Raw genomic sequence first — 17,667 nt, 5'->3', positions numbered from 1 at the left:
CCCAAATCTATCGATTCGCCGAAACAGCAGGCATGTGGCGCTCGCGCGTTTGAAGGGCGAAAGCCCATTGTCTGCTAAAATTGCAACAAGGAGGGTCACATCTCATTGAACTGCAAAGCAAAAAATGGCGTTCGCGTGCATGCGAGAGTCGGAGGAAAACCCTAAATTGCTGGAGCCATACATGCGCGACGTGGTGATAAATTGGAAGAAATTCAGAGCACTGCGGAATTCAGCGGCTACCATGGATGTTGCTCACCCGTCATGTGTTTCCTCCACGGACTACACCGGCGATTGCGCCTGGATTAAGCAGGTCGCCGAAGAACAGAGTGCATGCTTGCCTATAGCGAAGGTGACTCCAGAGGGGAATTTTGGCAGGCTAGACACAGAAGCGGCAGTTAGCGCAAGCTTGCCAACACACTTTGTCTAAATGTTTTCGAACAAATCCGAGCAGCTGCTCAAAGAGAACGGTCTCTCTTTCACCTCGGGCTTGGCTTGCATGGAGCTAACACCTTCTCGAACGCGTGAACTCGCAAAGGAACTCGACTGCGCTCCGATAAATGAGCAGGCACCGAACCATTCTACCGACCAGCCGAAGGATCCTTGCAGGAAAACTGATCCGTCTAATCCGCATGAGCATGACCATGAAGGTGTTCCCGAACCAGCGGTAGCTCATAAATTCCAAGGAACTGCCGATTCTGTAGAGAATGGGGCTACAGGAACCAGCGCGAAGGGTTCGACACTAACACCTGCTTCGACTTCTTGGGAGGAGTTGACTAAGGTTAATAGGAAAGCACTCATTGCCGAGCAGAAAAGCGACCCATCGTTAAGAGCTCTAAGCAATAATGTGAGAGAGGGAGTCGCCAGAAATAACATCAGCTTTCAGGAAAATTCATGCCTTCAGTACCGGAAGTACTGCGACTCAAAGCGACGCGCATATGAGCAACTCCTGGCGCCAGAGAAGTACCGGCGGCAGCTTCTAGAGCTCGCACACGGAAATGCATGGGCGGGCCACCTGGGCATAAAGAAAACAAAAGCTAGATTAGCCATCAAATATTACTGGCCTCGCTGCTGGAAAGATGTGGAACAGCTTGTTAGATATTGCGACACCTGCCAGCGGTCGGCAAGTCGGCGGATAAATGGAAAGCGCCCATGACACTAGTTCCCATCATTACAGAGCCCTTTCGGCGTCTTGTAATAGATACTCTTTTTTTTCGCTCTCAGGGCAACACGAACGGGACACAAGACGAAGTACTAGCACAAACATGCGCTGATACAGCGCATGTTTGTGCTAGTTCTCGTCTTGTGACCCGTTCGTGTTGAGCTGGGAGCGAAAATGAACACTTACCAACTCGCCCAAATTTCCGCCTTGCTGATTGTAATAGATACTGTCGGCCCGCTGCCAGCGTCCAACTCTGGTTGTCGCTACATTCTGACCTCACTGTGCGTGGCAACCAAATTTCGCGAGACCATTCCTTTGAATGAGCTTTGTTCCGCATGTGTTGTAGACGCCCTTTTGTCAGTTTTCTCTCGCGTGGGGTTCCCTGCAGAGATACAAAGCGATAACGGGAGTGTGTTCACAAGCTGCTTGACAGCAAAGTTCTTTGAACGGTGTGGGTTTAAAATAATCCGCAGTTCCATTCACCACCTCAGTCAAACCCAGTCGGGCGTATGCACTCAGTACTAAAGCGGATACAAAGTTCTCTGTGTTTTGAGCATAAGGGAGATTGGAAAGGCTGCATTCCAGCAGCACTCTTTGCAATGAGATCCGTCCCCCACGAAAGCACAGGATTTAGACCCGCTGAACTAGTCTACGGGTGTCTCTTGAGGACCCCATTGCGTATGCTGAGGGAGTCATGGGATGGTTACGGAGAGGATCCCTGTGTAGTGGAATACGTTCTAAAACTACTGGAAAGACTTGTGAAAACCAGAGACCTCGTGGGAGCAAATGTCAGAGCAGCGCAGTCACTGTCTAATGTGTACTACGACAAATCAGCACGCAAGCGCATCTTTCAATCTGGCGACCAGGTGAGGTTTCTGCGTCCGTCAAAATGGAACAAGCTTGAGGTGCAATGGGAAGGGCCACCTAAGTTGGTGTCCAAGTTTTCGGACACAAACTACTCGGTAAAATTTGAGAACAAACACAATCAGATAATCTGTAGCAATTTGATGAAGCCTTTTGCACAGCGTCAGGCCATGGTTAACATGGCGCTGAATATGCCAGAGGAAGAGATCTCAGACATACCTTATATCCCTCATGAGGACGAGCAAGCAGCGAATGAGCTGCTAAATTCAATCGACAGAGAGCCACGTTTGACGGAAAGTCAACGACGAGACATAAATACGTCATCCGCGACTTTGAGGCGGTGTTTTCAAACAAGCCAGGAAAACAACCCTCATCGAACACGATATTCAGCTGTCCAGCAAACAGCCGATCAGGAGCAAACCGCACCGTGTCTCTCCAGGACATAAGAAAATCATTGAGACGGAGATCCGCCGTATGTGCGAACATGGCGTCATAGTGCCCTGCGAAAGTGACTATACGTCATCAATCATTATTGTACAGGTTCCAGGCAAGGATCCGAGACCTTGCGTGGACTACCGGAGACTGAATTCAATCACAGTGGACCAGACCTACCCCATTCCGAACATCGAGGAGAGGGTTGAAACAGTCGCTTAATCAGAATATATATCCACACTGGATTTAGTTCGTGGTTACTGGCAGGTGCACTTACTGAGCGCGCCAGCAGGTACGCAGCATTCGTGTCTCTCGCGGGCATGTTTCGCCCTGTAATGTTGAGCTTCGGCTTGAATAATGCTCCGTACTGTTTTTCAATGTTAATGGATCAAGTGCTGGGGGGCTTGCAGATTTCGCTCTCCCCTACCTTGACGACGTGGCCGTTTTCTCACAAAACTAGGAAAAGCACATTGAACACCTGCGTATTGTGTTTGGCCGAGTGCTTGTGGCTGGTTTAACGGTAAGGGCGGGAAAATGCCACCTGGGGTGCGCCGAAGTGAACTATCTTGGGCACGTAGTTGACGAGGTAGTTGACCACAAAATCGGAACTCAGGGCTTTTCTTGGCCTAGCAGGCTATTATCAGCATTATGTAACGGACTACTCTGATTTAGCCAGCCCCCTGACTGACGCGCTGAGAAAAAGTGAGCCTACAAATCTTTCTTTGGACCAAAAGAAAGAGAAGGCATTTCAGAGTCTGAAAACGGCCCTAAGCGAGCGCCCAATACTGGCAGCACCAGATTTATCGAAACCCTTTATCATACAATGTGATGCCAGCGACTGCGGGTTAGGCACTATTCTTTGCCAGGAAAGCGATGGCAAGCACACACGGCCTGTCCTTTACTTGAGCCGCCAGCTCAGCACGCGGAAAGAGGCGTATAGCACGTCTGAAAAAGAAAGCGCATGATTCGTTTGTGCCATTGACAAATGGGCATGCTACGTCTCCGGGTCCTGTTTCACAGTAGAAGCGGACCATTGCCCTTTCACTAGGCTGCACAATATGTCGCCCAAAAATGGTCGTCTACTGAGATGGAGCCTGGCACTCCAGCACCACATCCTCGAGGTTCGCTACAAGAAACGCAAGCCCCACACAAACGCCGACGGGCTAAGCCGAGCCCTTTATCTGTTATATATTTTACAAAAGTGGGATATCCCCTAAAATTTTCTGTTTTGGAGATTTATTTCATATTCTCTTCCTAATGGAGATCGTATATCTTCCACTTTCTTTGCAGTAATGTTGTTCATAATGAGGTGACATACCTATGAGTACGTTTTCCTTCTTTCGGCCAAGGATAAGCAAGAGCGAGTGGTGTAATGTGCTTCGACTCTGAGGTATTGGGCGGGCAAAATTGAACGCCACGTCGGCCAAAACCAGGCACCTTTTCCCGTACCGCGTGCCCTGTAAGCACCAACCAGATTTCGTTTACCGAATTTTTGTTTCTTTCCGAGTGCACCTCGAGCGGGAGCACACGGCTTAGACAGGTACCATGTCTAAACTCCTCGTCTGGAGACACCATGTGTTCATTCAGGCACAACCTTTGATCTCTTCAAGTTTTAGTTGAAGGTTTTTAGCTAAGTGCAATTTTGGCCCTGAGTTTTCGTCTGGCGGGATGAGTGGGTTCTGAGGGCGCTTGCTTTTGTCAGGTGTGGTTTGGAGTCTGTAATCCCTTTTGGCTAGCATTACAGATAATTTCCCAAAACGGCCATCTGACGAGGGGAAGCGATGCCGAGCTTCGGCACTGAGGGTCATCCGAAGACTCCCTGAGAGCATCTGGTTCCTGGCACGCCCAGTCAGCCGAGCTACGTGCGAGCAGTTACGGGGGTGCTGTTGGGCTCGGGCTGTATTCCTGCTGTTGAGTTCGGCGAATTTGGACATGGGGAGGATTCCCTGAAAACCACCGCGAAAGTGAATGAGCCCTCTAGAAAATTGTGGTGCAGGAATGTCGGAGGCAGCGACGATAATGGCGTTCCCACGTGTTCGAACAGGTCATCAGACGACGAAGTACAAGATCAGTGTTGTCCTCTTCGGTCACGCTAGTGTTGAACAATTGCCCGAGAGCTGCACCTTCGACATAGGTTTCAGGTTCCGGTCATCAGACGACGAAGTACAAGATCAGTGTTGTCCTCTTCAGTCACGTTGGGGTTGAACAGTTGCCCGAGGGCTGCGCCTTCGACGGAGGTTCCGCGTTCCGGTCGTCAGTACAAGATCTTTCAGCCCCTGCTGGGAGATAGCCCGCATTCCTGTGTCACGCAGGCGCCTTCCTGTTCCAAATGGGCGCAGTCCGGACCCACGTGCGCGCCCACCTGGAGGCCGCGTGGACGACAACGTGGCCGGGTCCTGTTCCCTTTCCATCGACCGAGCTGCGAAAGAACATCAGGGCCGCCTTACCGTGCGTCTTCAGTCTTCACTGAAACATGTCTCTCTACGGTGACGAAGCTATAGCGCGAAGATAAAAATCTAGCATGTGTTCTAGAACTCTTCGTGGACAAGTGGTAATTCAGGAAGAGTTCGGTTGGGGTTCAAGCCACACATCTAAAACATAGGCCTAAGCCTTACTTGCTTGTCTGGGCTGGCATTTAAGCGAGTAAGGTGCACAAAAACAGACGGTGGCGGAATTGTCCAACATATATGAATTGGAGATGCATGCACTCGCGTGACCTGGCCAGAAAAAGTAAACAAATAAACAGAATGAAATGCAGACAGGACAGGAGACTTCCTTCATCTGGAACCATTTCGGCAGCCCGAGTCAAGGTAGAATCAGCGGCGCCGTGAGCATAACTACACACACGTGCACTGTGCCTGAAAACACCCACAAAAAAAGGTGGAAAAACATCTGAGGTCGGGCAAGTGTGGTGTGGGAGGTAAATGTGAATGGCGTGAGCACTTAGGCAAGGGTTCTTCAATTGCACCCCGTCGGCAAGGTAATCGAACTGGGAAGATAGGGCGGGATGGGGTAGGGGTTTAAGAAATTAGTGTGAGCTTGAAAAAGATGTCGCTGGCAAGAAACGACCGAGGTATGTCAAGCTGTCTCTCGTAATGTCAGCAACGGCCTTGCAAGGGGCGGATGGAGGACAATACACCTGGACTTCCATTAATGCCGTGAGGTATTGTTTCTAATTTGTAAATGAAGTACGACTCGCGTTGTTCTCTTTCCCGGGTGTTGTGGAACCCACCCTGTAGGACTGTTAACTTAATTGCGTCAAATGGGTGGTATCGCTCATTAATGTGTTTTGACAAGGGAAGGTTGGGTAGGGATAAGATATGCGCGCGGTGGTTATTAAAGCGATTTCGTAGAGGGTTGACGGTCTGTCCAATGTACTGCATACTGCACACACTGCATTCTAGGAGGTATATTACGTTGCACGAATCACAATCAAAGTTGCCATTAATTTGCTATAGTATCCGGCATCGGCACGATTACAGAACCAATTTCCAGTCACATTGACACACTAATTAGACATATTCCAACAACACACGTATCATACATACGCGACACAAACCATTTCCTTCGCGCAATAGCAGGTCTCAAACTCCCGGAAGGAGCCTTCCTGGCAACACTAGATGTAGTCTCTCTCTACACAAACATTCCTCATTCCGATGGCATTAAATCACTGATCGAAGCGTATGAACAAAACAGAAAGGAGGAAACCCCTACCCCACGTGTTTTAGAAATACTGGCAAAAATTTACTCGAATATAACAACTTAGATTTTAACAATGAACACTATTTGCAAATTAATGGTACAGCCATGGGTACAAGGATGGCACCCACCTACGCCAATATCTTCATGCATAGTATTGAATCCAAATTTCTGAAAGATTGCCCCATTAAGCCCACCCTATACAAACGCTACTTGGATGACATCTTTTTAATATGGACTGACACAGAGCAAGAACTCATACGTTTTATTGAAAACTTCAACCTCGTCCACCCCAACATATCTTTCACTTACACGTACTCCAACACCACAATTAACTTTCTAGATGTTGAGATTTCGGTAATCAAAGGCTCACTTACCACCGGTGTATATAGAAAACCGACGGACCGCCAACAATACCTACACTTCCAAAGCTGCCATTCTAGTCACTCTAAAACAAGCATCCCATACTCTCAGGCACATCGATTTAAAAGAATATGTTCCCAAGACGAGGACTTCGTAAAAAATTCCAAACGCATGCGAGAAGTCCTCATTAAGCAACGATACCCCCCGCCATTGTCGACGATGCCATTGAAAAGGCATCTAAACTCAACCGAGAGCAAATACTGAAGGGATGTCGCAACAACGAGGAAACAGACCACCGGGCAAGTCTCGTACTTACCTTCACCAGTAACCCGCCTAAAGTAAACAAATCCTCAGAAAACATTTCAACATCCTCGAACAAAGCGAGCGCCTCACCAAAATTTTCACTGCTCCTCCTAACGTGGTCTACAGACGACCAAAAAACATTAAAAATATTCTAGTACACTCAAAAACAAATAACCAGCCGGTTTTCAGGTGCCGGCCCTGTGGAAAAAGTAGATTCCAGGTCTGCAAACACATACAAACATCAAGCTGTGCAGTAAGCACAGCTTCAGGCGTCAAATGAGAAATTGATGGCAACTTTGATTGTGATTCCTGCAACGTAATATACCTCCTAGAATGCAGTGTGTGCAGTATGCAGTACATTGGACAGACCGTCAGCCCTCTACGAATTCGCTTTATTAACCACCGCGCGCATATCTTATCCCTACCCAACCTTCCCTTGTCAAAACACATTAATGAGCGAAACCACCCATTTGGTGACACTAAGTTAACAGTCCTACAGGGTGGGTTCCACAAGACCCGGGAAAGAGAACAACGCGAGTCGTACTTCATTAACAAATTTGAAACAATTCCTCACGGCATTAATGAAAGTCCAGGTGTATTGTCCTCTATCCGCCCCTTGCAGGGCCGTTGCTGACATTACGAGAGACAGCTTGACATACCTCGGTCGTTTCTTGCCAGCGACATCTTTTTCAAGCTCACACAAATTTCTTCAACCCCTACCCCATCCCGCCCCTATCTTCCCAGTTAGATTACCTTGCCGACGGGGTGCAATTGAAGAACCCTTGCCTAAGTGCTCACGCCATTGACATTTACCTCCCACACCACACTTGCCCGAACTCGGATGTTTTTCCACCTTTTTTTCTTTTGTGGGTGTTTTCAGGCACAGAGCACGTGTCTGTAGTTAAGCTCACGGCGCCGCTGATTCTACCTTGACTCGGGCTTCCGAAATGGTTCGAGATGACGGAAGTCTCCGGTCCTGTCTGCATTTTATTCTGTTTATTTGTTTACTTTTTCTGGCCAGGTCGCGCGAGTGCAAGCATCTCTCATTTATATATGTTGGACAATTAAGCCACCGTCTGTTTCTGTACACCTTACTCGCTTAAATGCTCCCGCCATTGTCATTTAGCCGCCACACGACACTGGCATGAGCTCGGATGTTTTACTGTTGTGTGTCTGGGTACGTGTGCACGTGTGTCTAGTTAAGCTCACGGCGCCGCTGATTCGGCCTTGGCTCTGGCTGCCGAAGTGGTTCCAGATGACGGAAGCTCCGGCCCTGTCTGCATTTTATTCTATTTATTTGCTTACTCTTTATGGTCGGGGCACGCGAGAGCAGGCGTCTTTAACTTTTGTATGTAGGGTGATCCCGCCACCGTCTGCTCCTGTGCACCTTACACGCCGCCGCTCTGTTGCCTTGATGGGTAGCCATTATTCCCTCCCGCTCAGTGTTTTCCTTTTTTTTCCTCGTCCGGGGTCGGCTCCCCGCTGCTGCGGGGTGGGCGGCGGGGGACAACACGTTTTTCTTTTTTATTTGTTCCCCTTTTTTCCCTTTCTATCTGTAACTTTTCTAGTATTCTTTGCCTCCGTTTGTTTCTTTTGTTCATGTTTCGTACATGTGTGCCAGTGCCAACTCCTTAAGAAGAGGAAGAATACCCCTGTAACCGCAGTCTTGAGAAAGAACAGGCTCTGTCCGAAACGTCGACTCAAAATAAATCTATGGCTAAATGAAGCGTTTTCAACTTTGAATTTTTGCCTCTAGCAACCAAATACGTTTATCTTTATATATATATATATATATATATATATATATATATATATATATATATATATATATTACCACGCGTTTGGTAGAATTGTGGTAGCGCGCCTGTGTTCCGAGATACACGATTTCAAATTACCGACAATTCCAGCATTGTTTGTAGGGTTGAAATGGGGGAGATAAATGCGTTCTCCCCAATTAATAGCGGCTGACACACTGACACCGCCAGACCCCACCCCGTGATCACGTATACGCTACCGAGCGCACACCGACCACGGCGGGCCTTGCTCTCAGGGAACAAAGGAACGACACTATGGCTCGCACAAGCAGGCATTTATTGCTACAACAATAACGAAGGCTAGCAGCTAAATATGCTATGGAATCGAGGTCGACCGACTCACCAGGGAATGTTCGCCCACGCTAGGGCAGGGGATAGTCCGCGGCCGGACGGGGCGAGATGCGGGAGAACGGTCCTCCCCACGAGGCCTCGCTGCACTGGTGGAGAGCGAAGCGCCGCGGGCGACACGTCCGCTATCCATCAGCAGAGCTGCCCTCAGCTGAAGGGAATGCGTTCTCCCGTGCGCGCGCGCAGCAATCACGCCGTCTGTGGCGCTCGTGTCGCCCTCTCTTCTTATTCAAGGTAGCTAAGTAGGGAGTGTCACGGCCGGGCTCGAGTAGTTGTGTAGAGCTCCCCTCCTCGAGGCGAAGCCGTGGGAGTGTGCACCGCGAGAAAGCAAACCAAAGCGGAAGTATAGTGGAGGAATGCCCCCAAAAATTATGCATAAAAGAACAGATATAGACAAAAGCGAGGAGGAGGGGTGGGAGGGAAAGGGCAAGAATTATAGCGCAGTCGCGAGAACTCAGACGTGTTTACGTCAGAAGCGAAGACTGAAGGGCGAGTTGATGGTGCATTGCAGACCACATACGAGCGCAAATCTCTTCGTTAGGGTGCTCTCGCAAGAGGATACAACACATGTCTAGAACGACCCAGCTGTGTGTTGCACAGCTCCCAAAACCACTGCAACCAGGAAGGCAAAAGATGACGATGATATATTATGAGTTTAACTGCACATGCTTAAATCAAGACAATTTTTCACCAAATGTTATCGCTAGATATCGCGTGTTCAGTCCGAGACAGGCCCACAACGTGTTCTAGATAAGTGTTTTGCCATTTGTACGTGGTCTGCAGTGTTCACGTGGCAGGGCAAAAATATAAAACCGCCTTAAAACGGGATGGTGTGAAGAGCCAACCCCGAAAAAAATTTAAAAACGGAAAAAAATGTCTGGGTTTCAATGTAGTTACACCGAGTATACGTGCAAAATCATGTGTTTAGCCTGGTTGGCTCATGGTTTTTTTTTGCTGGGTCGTCAGCACGTCTGGCGATGATATTCGATTCAGGTTAAGCTCTGATCGAGACTAAGCTGATGTGGTCTGTTCGCGCCGCAGATGGCAGTTGATGAAGACAACGATGTGCAATGCATCGCTATATAGAGAGCGAGAGAGCAAAATAACTGTTTTTCGCACCCGTGAAATTGACGGGGGAGAAGGCTTTAGCCTAAAACCACATTCATTCCCTAAACCATGGAGGAAGGAAAGCTCAGGAGAGGCCTTCACTATACAAACTGAACGCCAAAAATTAAGCTGGGCGTCACGAGCTTCCGCAAGGACTACTGGTAGTCTTTGGCCGACAGCGCAGCCAATGGTAACGCTAAGCGCATTGGCATCGCCTGCTACATTGGCTGCTGCGCATGCGCAACCTCGCCGAGACGGCGGCCAGGTAGGGGGAAGGGGGAAGCAGGGTGGAGAATCTTCAAAATATGTGACGTAGCCGGCTCTCCTGAGTTCTTTCCTTCCTCCGTGCCCCTAACCATTGGCCCGAATCCCTTGGGACTCGGCTGCGGTCAGGGCGAGGCCGATGACTTTGCGTTGCTCTTCTGCTTCGTGGTTGAGTAACAATGTCTCCCAGGATTCTACACTTTTTATTCGGGTCGGTCGTTGTAGGAAGTTAGACCCAGACTCTCTGGACTAGATCTACAATGCTTTTGTAGTGCGTGCATCTAGGAGTAAACACTTCCGGGTGTAATTCAGTGTAGAGTTGAGGGTATAAGTGTACAGCTCGAGAGTGCATTGCAGTTTAAGACAGGGTGGGGGCAGCTGCGGCGATATTATAGAGGTCTGAACCAGTGGCCGGCTAAGCTGATATGTTCGGGCCTTCACTGGTTCGAAACCCAGTCGCGCCAGGATTTATTTCATTTCTTCACCGTCAAGGTCAGGGACGCCACAAGATTCTTGGTTGGGTTCGACCTCGTGAAGTAGGACTTCCGCAGTAAAAGCTAAAACGTGAGTATAGGCAGAACAGAACACGTGTCAGAATCGGTTAAAGATAAAAACAAAAACAACAGAAAATTAGTTAAAGGGATAGAGTACAGTTCGATGTGTTCAGCTTGAAAAGTGGCAAAATGTCGATGGTGCCTTTTTTCTTTTCCGGTTAAAGACACGGACGCGGTACTGATGCAGTCGTTTCTGCTGCCCACAATCTCCTCTTTTGTTGTCTGTCGCTCTTCATTAGCAGTTAATAAAGTTTTCATTAATGTCGGGGGGAGTGGAGAGCCTGCGTTCCAGCATTGGACGAGTATGGGTACCTTATGAAACGCAGTTTCGAAATCGATAAGCAAGGGATCAAGTTTTCCACAAAACATAAACGGCGGGACGGATATAATTATTCAAAACAAGGTATATCTCACATGAAACTACAACGTTGGAAGCCACGCTGACAGAGGAAAAAAAATGTTCTCCGCCAGTTCGGCAAAAAAGTAACAAATAATGTCAGAAGTGAGGTTCGAACCCACGCCCTCCTACGAGGACTATAGCTTAAATCTGGCGCCTTAGACTGCTCGGCCATTCTGACTTTTTTTTATTTCCGGGCTTCGACAGAATAAAAAAAAACACACGGGTAGACACCCAAACTACAAGAAGGTAGCCTACAGCCCCCAGAGGGGGCAGGCCTTGTCAGTTTAAAGTTCTCTGGGTTCTGTCAAAGGTTCGACCTTTGAAAGCCACTCACGGGCAGATGCTTGTGTTTTCAGCGCCTCGATGAACTTGTGCATTGTCTCACGGTAATACAATCGCGCAGGCCGCGGAACCGGTTCATAATGAAAGCCTGCCATTCAGGAGCGCCATATGCTATGGAGGCCCGCGAGCATTACTAAATCAAACGGCATGCCATCTTATTTTGCTGTGGGCAGGAATCGGTTTCCATACAGATCCAATGGTAATTCTGTTTTATGGTCCTTTGAAGGACGTCTCAAAAATATACCCCTTCCCAACATTGCAAGAAAACGTGGTCGATTGTTTCTCTTTGTTTAAATGTAAGGCAGTGGGATCCCCAAGGTAGGTAAAGCCCCCTTTTTTCTTGGAAAGCTTTTACAGACAGAGTCCCGGTGTGAGGCTTGAAGAAATGTTTTGTTCCCGGTGGTCCCTGCTTTTTTTCACCCCTTTCAGGACATCTCTGCCTGGGCCTCCGGAGCATATTGCCCTGTACATTGGTTCCGGCAATACCACGTCACATACATCCTTGTACCATGTTTTCCGCTGAACACCACTTAAATGATTTTTTGAACTCGCCGTCAAAAACCTGACGCTAAACACAACCACTTTAAGAAAACCAAAAATACCATCAGTCATAGTCTCCGTTCCAACAATGAAATCTGACACAGCACGCCCGAGCCTGACTTGGCATACGGTGCGTAGAAAGGGATCTTTAACGTCTCGGAGAAACAAAAATCTGTTTACTATCTGCCGCATGAACAAGCGCCCCAGACCAAGTCTCATACCTTGACGTTCCCGATCAATTTTGTCCGGCTGCACTTCTCCCATTTTGAGACCCGTATAAAGACAGCGAAAATACGGTGCAGCTTTGGCACATTTAACCGTGAGCAGTGGAGTACTTGCATTACGTAACAGAGCTTGCTTATCAAAAACAAATTGCACACAGTTGCTCTCGCAAATACAGACAAATGAGCACTTTTCCATTTTTTGGATTTCTCACGCGTTTCTTCAACCTGTGTTTTCCAAAAAGGCTCAGTGTCCCTGTAAAATTCGAGTGGAACACCTAGGTATTTCACGGGTGTTGTCACCCAAGAAACGCTGGCGAAAAAAAAAAGCTGGAGTTGAAGGCCATTCTCCGTGCCAGAATCCCAGGTACTTGCCCCAATTCACCAAACTTCCGGTGACCTCACTGAAACCCATTACTGCTTCGATTTCCCTGCCTATGCTATCTTGGTTAACGCAGAAAACAGCAACGTCTACTGCGTATGCTAAGAGCTTCACTTCTGATGCCTGTACACGAAAATCATGAATAGCCACATTTCCTACAATGTTTAGGCAGAGGGTTTCTATATAAATGCAAAACAGCAGGGGGCTGAGGGGACAGCCCTGGCGTACCGATCTCTGCACACTAATGGGGGCCCCCAGGGTGTTGTTTACTATTAACCTCGCAGTGCAGTTACGGTAAGCCATGGCCACACCCTCTCTGATAAAAGAACCAACGTTAATGTAATGTAGAATGCAAAGCAGCAATTCGTGCGCCACACAGTCAAACGCCTTCTCAAGGTCAATCTGAAGAACTGCAACCCGAGCATATATTGCGTCACAACACTCAAGCACGCACCTAGCCTTTTGAATATTCTCAACAATGAAACGCCCCTTGATCCCACACGTTTGGTGAGGTCCGACTATTTTATGCATTACGGTCTGTAGCCTGCCTGCAAGAACCTTCACATAAATTTTGTAGTTTACATTTGTGAGGGCTATGGGCCTGTACGATGTTACCTGCTTGAGTTTTTCTGCCTGATCGGTTTTTGTGTGAGCACAGTATGCGAGGATGCATATGATGTAGGCAGAGCATGAAACTCAAACGGTTCATTAAATACCACTGAGAGAAGCGGTGCTAGTTCCTTCCTGAAAGCTTTATAAAAAGCCGCGCTCAGGACCTCAGGGCCCGGCGACTTTCCCGAGTGTAATTTATCAGTAGCCTGTTCCACTTCTTGTTCGCTAATTGGCCGCTCTAATCTTATTCTGCCTGCGTCATCAATACATGGCATGGCCCCAAAAAATATCTCCTTAAATCTTCCCATGTCAACATGCCTCGAAGCGAAAAGCGCTTGCTGCTAATCAAAAAAAGCCTTTGCTATGCTGTCATCGTCAGATGCAGTGGCACCGCCACATTGAATTTACGCAACATGGTTTCGCCAAGCGTGCGCCCTTTCCATTCTTAACGCCCGTTTTGTGGGTGTTTCGCTCGCGGCGAATTGCTCAGCTCTCGCGCGCACAAGTGCACCGCGATATCGCTCTTCCTCTATCGTTTCTAACTTTTGTTTTGTTTTTCTGGCATCTTCACCGAAAACACCCGGTGCTTTGCATTCCTGAGCTAATAACTTGTGCAGTAAGGACTGCAAATATGCCTCGCTTAACCTTTCTTCAAAACGTATGCAGCTGGCCCTTTCTTTCTATTGCATACACTTTTATCTGCTGTTTGCAACTTTCCAATTCTTCTACAGCTGCCTGATTGCCATTAACGGTTATTTTATTAATTTCCTGTGCTATAAACCCGGTGGAAAGTTTGTCTTTCAGATGCTTATTGTTGAATTTCCGGAGGTCCATCTGGAAGGAGTTTTTAAGTTTTATCGCGCCTATACTACATTTCACCAAGCAGTGGTCCGAGAAAGTTGCAGGAACAACATCGTAGCTGTGACACTTTGGCGACAGGTCGACCGATACATATATTCTATCAAGGCGGGCATGGCTACTTCGTTGGAAGTGCGTGAACATCATGTCGCGCTTTTATACCACACATTCAGTCACGTCCTCCAATGCAAACTTACCGATCAAGCGACGGAGAAGTTCGGTGCTTTCATCGCAGTGGGACCGCGTGCTGGTTTTGTCAGCGGCGCTCAAGACACAATTAAAATCTCTCAACAATATCAGGTGTTTTTCTGTGCTTAAGAAACGCTGAATGCTCTAAAAAAAAACTACCCTATCCTCGCCCACGTTAGGTGCGTAAACGCAAATTAGTCGCCATTCAGAGCAGGAGAAAGCAAACTTCACTACTACACAACGACCCGAAGGGCACGATGTGTACGCCTGCACCTCGATGCTAGGAAGCTTTTTTATAAACACAATGCATCCGGCAGATGTGCCGACGGCATGGCTCACGACCGCATAGAATCTTGACGTAAAACGTTGCAGGATGCTCTCGGTGTCTCGTTCCCCTTCCACTTTCGTTTCCTGAATAGCAAGCAGATCGATATTATGATCTGTTAAAATGCGGTGCACATGGCTCTGCTTCCTCTTAGCGGCAAAACCTCTGACATTGAGCGTTGCAAAAGTCAAGGAGGTTGCAGATGTCATTTAAAACGTGTGAAGACGCCGAGAGCACCGTGCTCACCTTTCACGCCTAGCACGAAGCTAGACGCCGTTGCCACCACCGGAGCCGTAAGGAGCGGAGGCCTGGTTTTGCTGCGGAGGCAGTGGAGGCGCCTTCTCGGCGACCCGCTTGCCTGCCGCAAGGTTGGGCGTTGGCCTGAGTGTTGATCGCCTGGACTGGGCTGTTTTTGCTGGCGGCTCCTCAACGCCGCCAGCTGCGGGCTTGTCCCCTTCGTTGTCGGTCAGGTCGTGAGGTCGCTTGGCTGGGGCGGCGATGGTCGTCACCCGGGCGCTGCTCAGGTCCATCTGTTCCTCGCTTGTCGGTGGCTGGTCGACATTTTTAGCCGGATGACTGGTACCGTCACTGGACGACCCTTCATTTGTCCCAGCAGGAATTACCGTCCCCGGTTCCTTCCCACCGCCAATGGCCGTGTTTCCGTCACCGCTCGGGTGCCCAGAAGACTCCGTCGTCACAGCCGGTTTCGTCGTCACGTCGGTTCCCTTTGCCGCCTCTTCTGTCTCGGCGATGTCCATAATGTGCTCCGTCGTGTCGACTCCCATTGCCAGCCCGGTTCCCACTGCGCATGTGCGGACGCAGTCGCTGTCGGCGTGGCCGTAACGCCTGCATTTCGAACACGGGGGCACTTTACATTCTGGCCGAACGTGGCCCGTGCCGTGACTGCGCAAGCACTGCAACGGTAGCCCAGGCGCCACATCAAGGGCCAACTTCACGGCGACACGTAGTTGGTGAGGCCGATCGTCGACCTTCAAACCACGTTTCAGTTTTAGGAGCACAGTTCGTGTTGTAGTTCCCTTGTCGTGGACGCCATGGACGCGCCACCGTTCCCGGGTAACTTCGGTTACCTTCCCGAACGCAGCAAAAGCCGTCCGGATGTCGTCGTCGGCCACGCCTTCCAGCATCCAGTGGAGCCGTAACTTGACTTGTTCGTCTTCCGGATCGATGATAAGACATCGCCGTCCTTTCACTTTCAGTTCCTTGAAGGTGAGAAGCCTCTTGGCACCTTCAGCGGTCTTGAAAGTCACAGCCCAAACGTGGTTGATTTTGTACGCCCCCAAAGCCACCACGTCAGGGAGCGTACCAGCCTGGGCAAGCGCATCACGAAAATCCTCGATCCGAAAGGGCCTAACACGAACCTCACCGTGAAGAAAAAGTGTGTTTAAAACCACACCTCCGGTAGGCAGCTGTGGCAAGATCACCTGATAATCCGTATCTTCGTTTCTTTCTTTTTTATTCGAGAAGTGTGCCATGAGGCATAAGTTGAAAAAAATGAGGGGGGGGGGGAAGGAATGCACGGGATTGAAAGTTAAAAGAAGGAGTGAAGAACCGTTGCGCTGAGGTAGTCGCAGAGGTTGCTAATGAAACGGTTGTCCATGGTCCTCTTCACGTAGTCACTTTCGCGGTTCCACCGCAGGCCCACCTCCCTGAGGAGCTGTTTTATGATATCAGCCGTGCGCGCGCGGGCGTGTGTGTGTGTGTGTGTGTGGTGTGTGTGTGTGTGTGTGTGTGTGTGTGTGTGTGTGTGTGTGTGTGTGTGTGTGTGTGTGTGTGTGTGTGTGTGTGTGTGTGTGTGTGCGTGTGCGTGCGCGTCCGTGCGTGCGTGCGTGTGTGTGTGCGCGTGTGCGCGCGTGTGCGTGCGTGCGTGCGTGTGTGTGCGCGTGCGCGTGCGCGCGCTTGATTCTTCCATTATGCGCTCTAGACGCTCGCTGTCGATCTGTTCTATCATTAACTCGTGTTAGATGGGGAGCTCAGATGTGTAAATTTTCTGTGAGAGGGTGACCGCGCCTAGAGCATGATGGGGCTCATTAAGTGAGGTCTGTGTCGTGCAGTGGACGGAATATGGCGGGTGGTGATGATGGTGATGAAGACGACGCTGTGCGAACTCCGATATTTATTGGGACGACCCGTTGCATCCGTTTTTTTCAAAGCGGTGATTTCGAATAGCATATCATTAAATCGCATTTGTTCCCTGACCCACGGTGCCCTCTTCATGTCCGTTAACATTACAGCTATAAATTTTCTTTGCATAGCTCGCTGCGTTGTCCTCAATAAAAGTTGATAAAGTTGAACCCTTTTCGTTAGCCTCAACGTTTCAGCCTGACTGGTGAGTATTGAATACTTTGAAAGCTATTGAATACTTTTCTCCTCTCTCCCTCGGCCTTACCCAAGTGGAATACGCGATTTCTATTGTTTTCTGAGTGACCCGTTTATAATCTTCACTCGTTTACTAATTCCGTTTGTTTTTCCAATATGGCGTTGCACACATCTTCCATTGATTCAGCTTTATTTTTTTTATTGTTCCCGTAATGCTCTGTTAGCTTCCTTCACTAGCTTCAGTTTTCTAAACCATTCTTTTTCCTGAAGATGAAGGGTATGGCACCGCGCCGCGGAGAGGAGGGAACGAGGTATCCCAAGTGTGCTGCCTACTTTCTCCGTGACGTCACACACCTTGACTGAGCGGAGCGGGAACGCGTCTGCCGGCATCGCATGCGCTGGTCATGAAAGTGAGTTCTGAATAAAACGCCGGAGCATCTTGATGTGTTCAGCGGAACGCTAGGTGTGATCGATGCGACGCCTGCCGTGGAGAGCGCCAGATGTGCGCTCCGTCACCGCGCTGCGGAGAGGATGGAAAGAGGCATCCCAAGTGT

This window comes from Amblyomma americanum, chromosome 1, assembly GCF_052857255.1.
Source record: "Amblyomma americanum isolate KBUSLIRL-KWMA chromosome 1, ASM5285725v1, whole genome shotgun sequence".
Taxonomy (NCBI): Eukaryota; Metazoa; Arthropoda; class Arachnida; order Ixodida; family Ixodidae; genus Amblyomma; species Amblyomma americanum.
The sequence above is the reverse complement of the archived record's forward strand: the minus strand, read 5'-3'. Positions refer to the sequence as shown.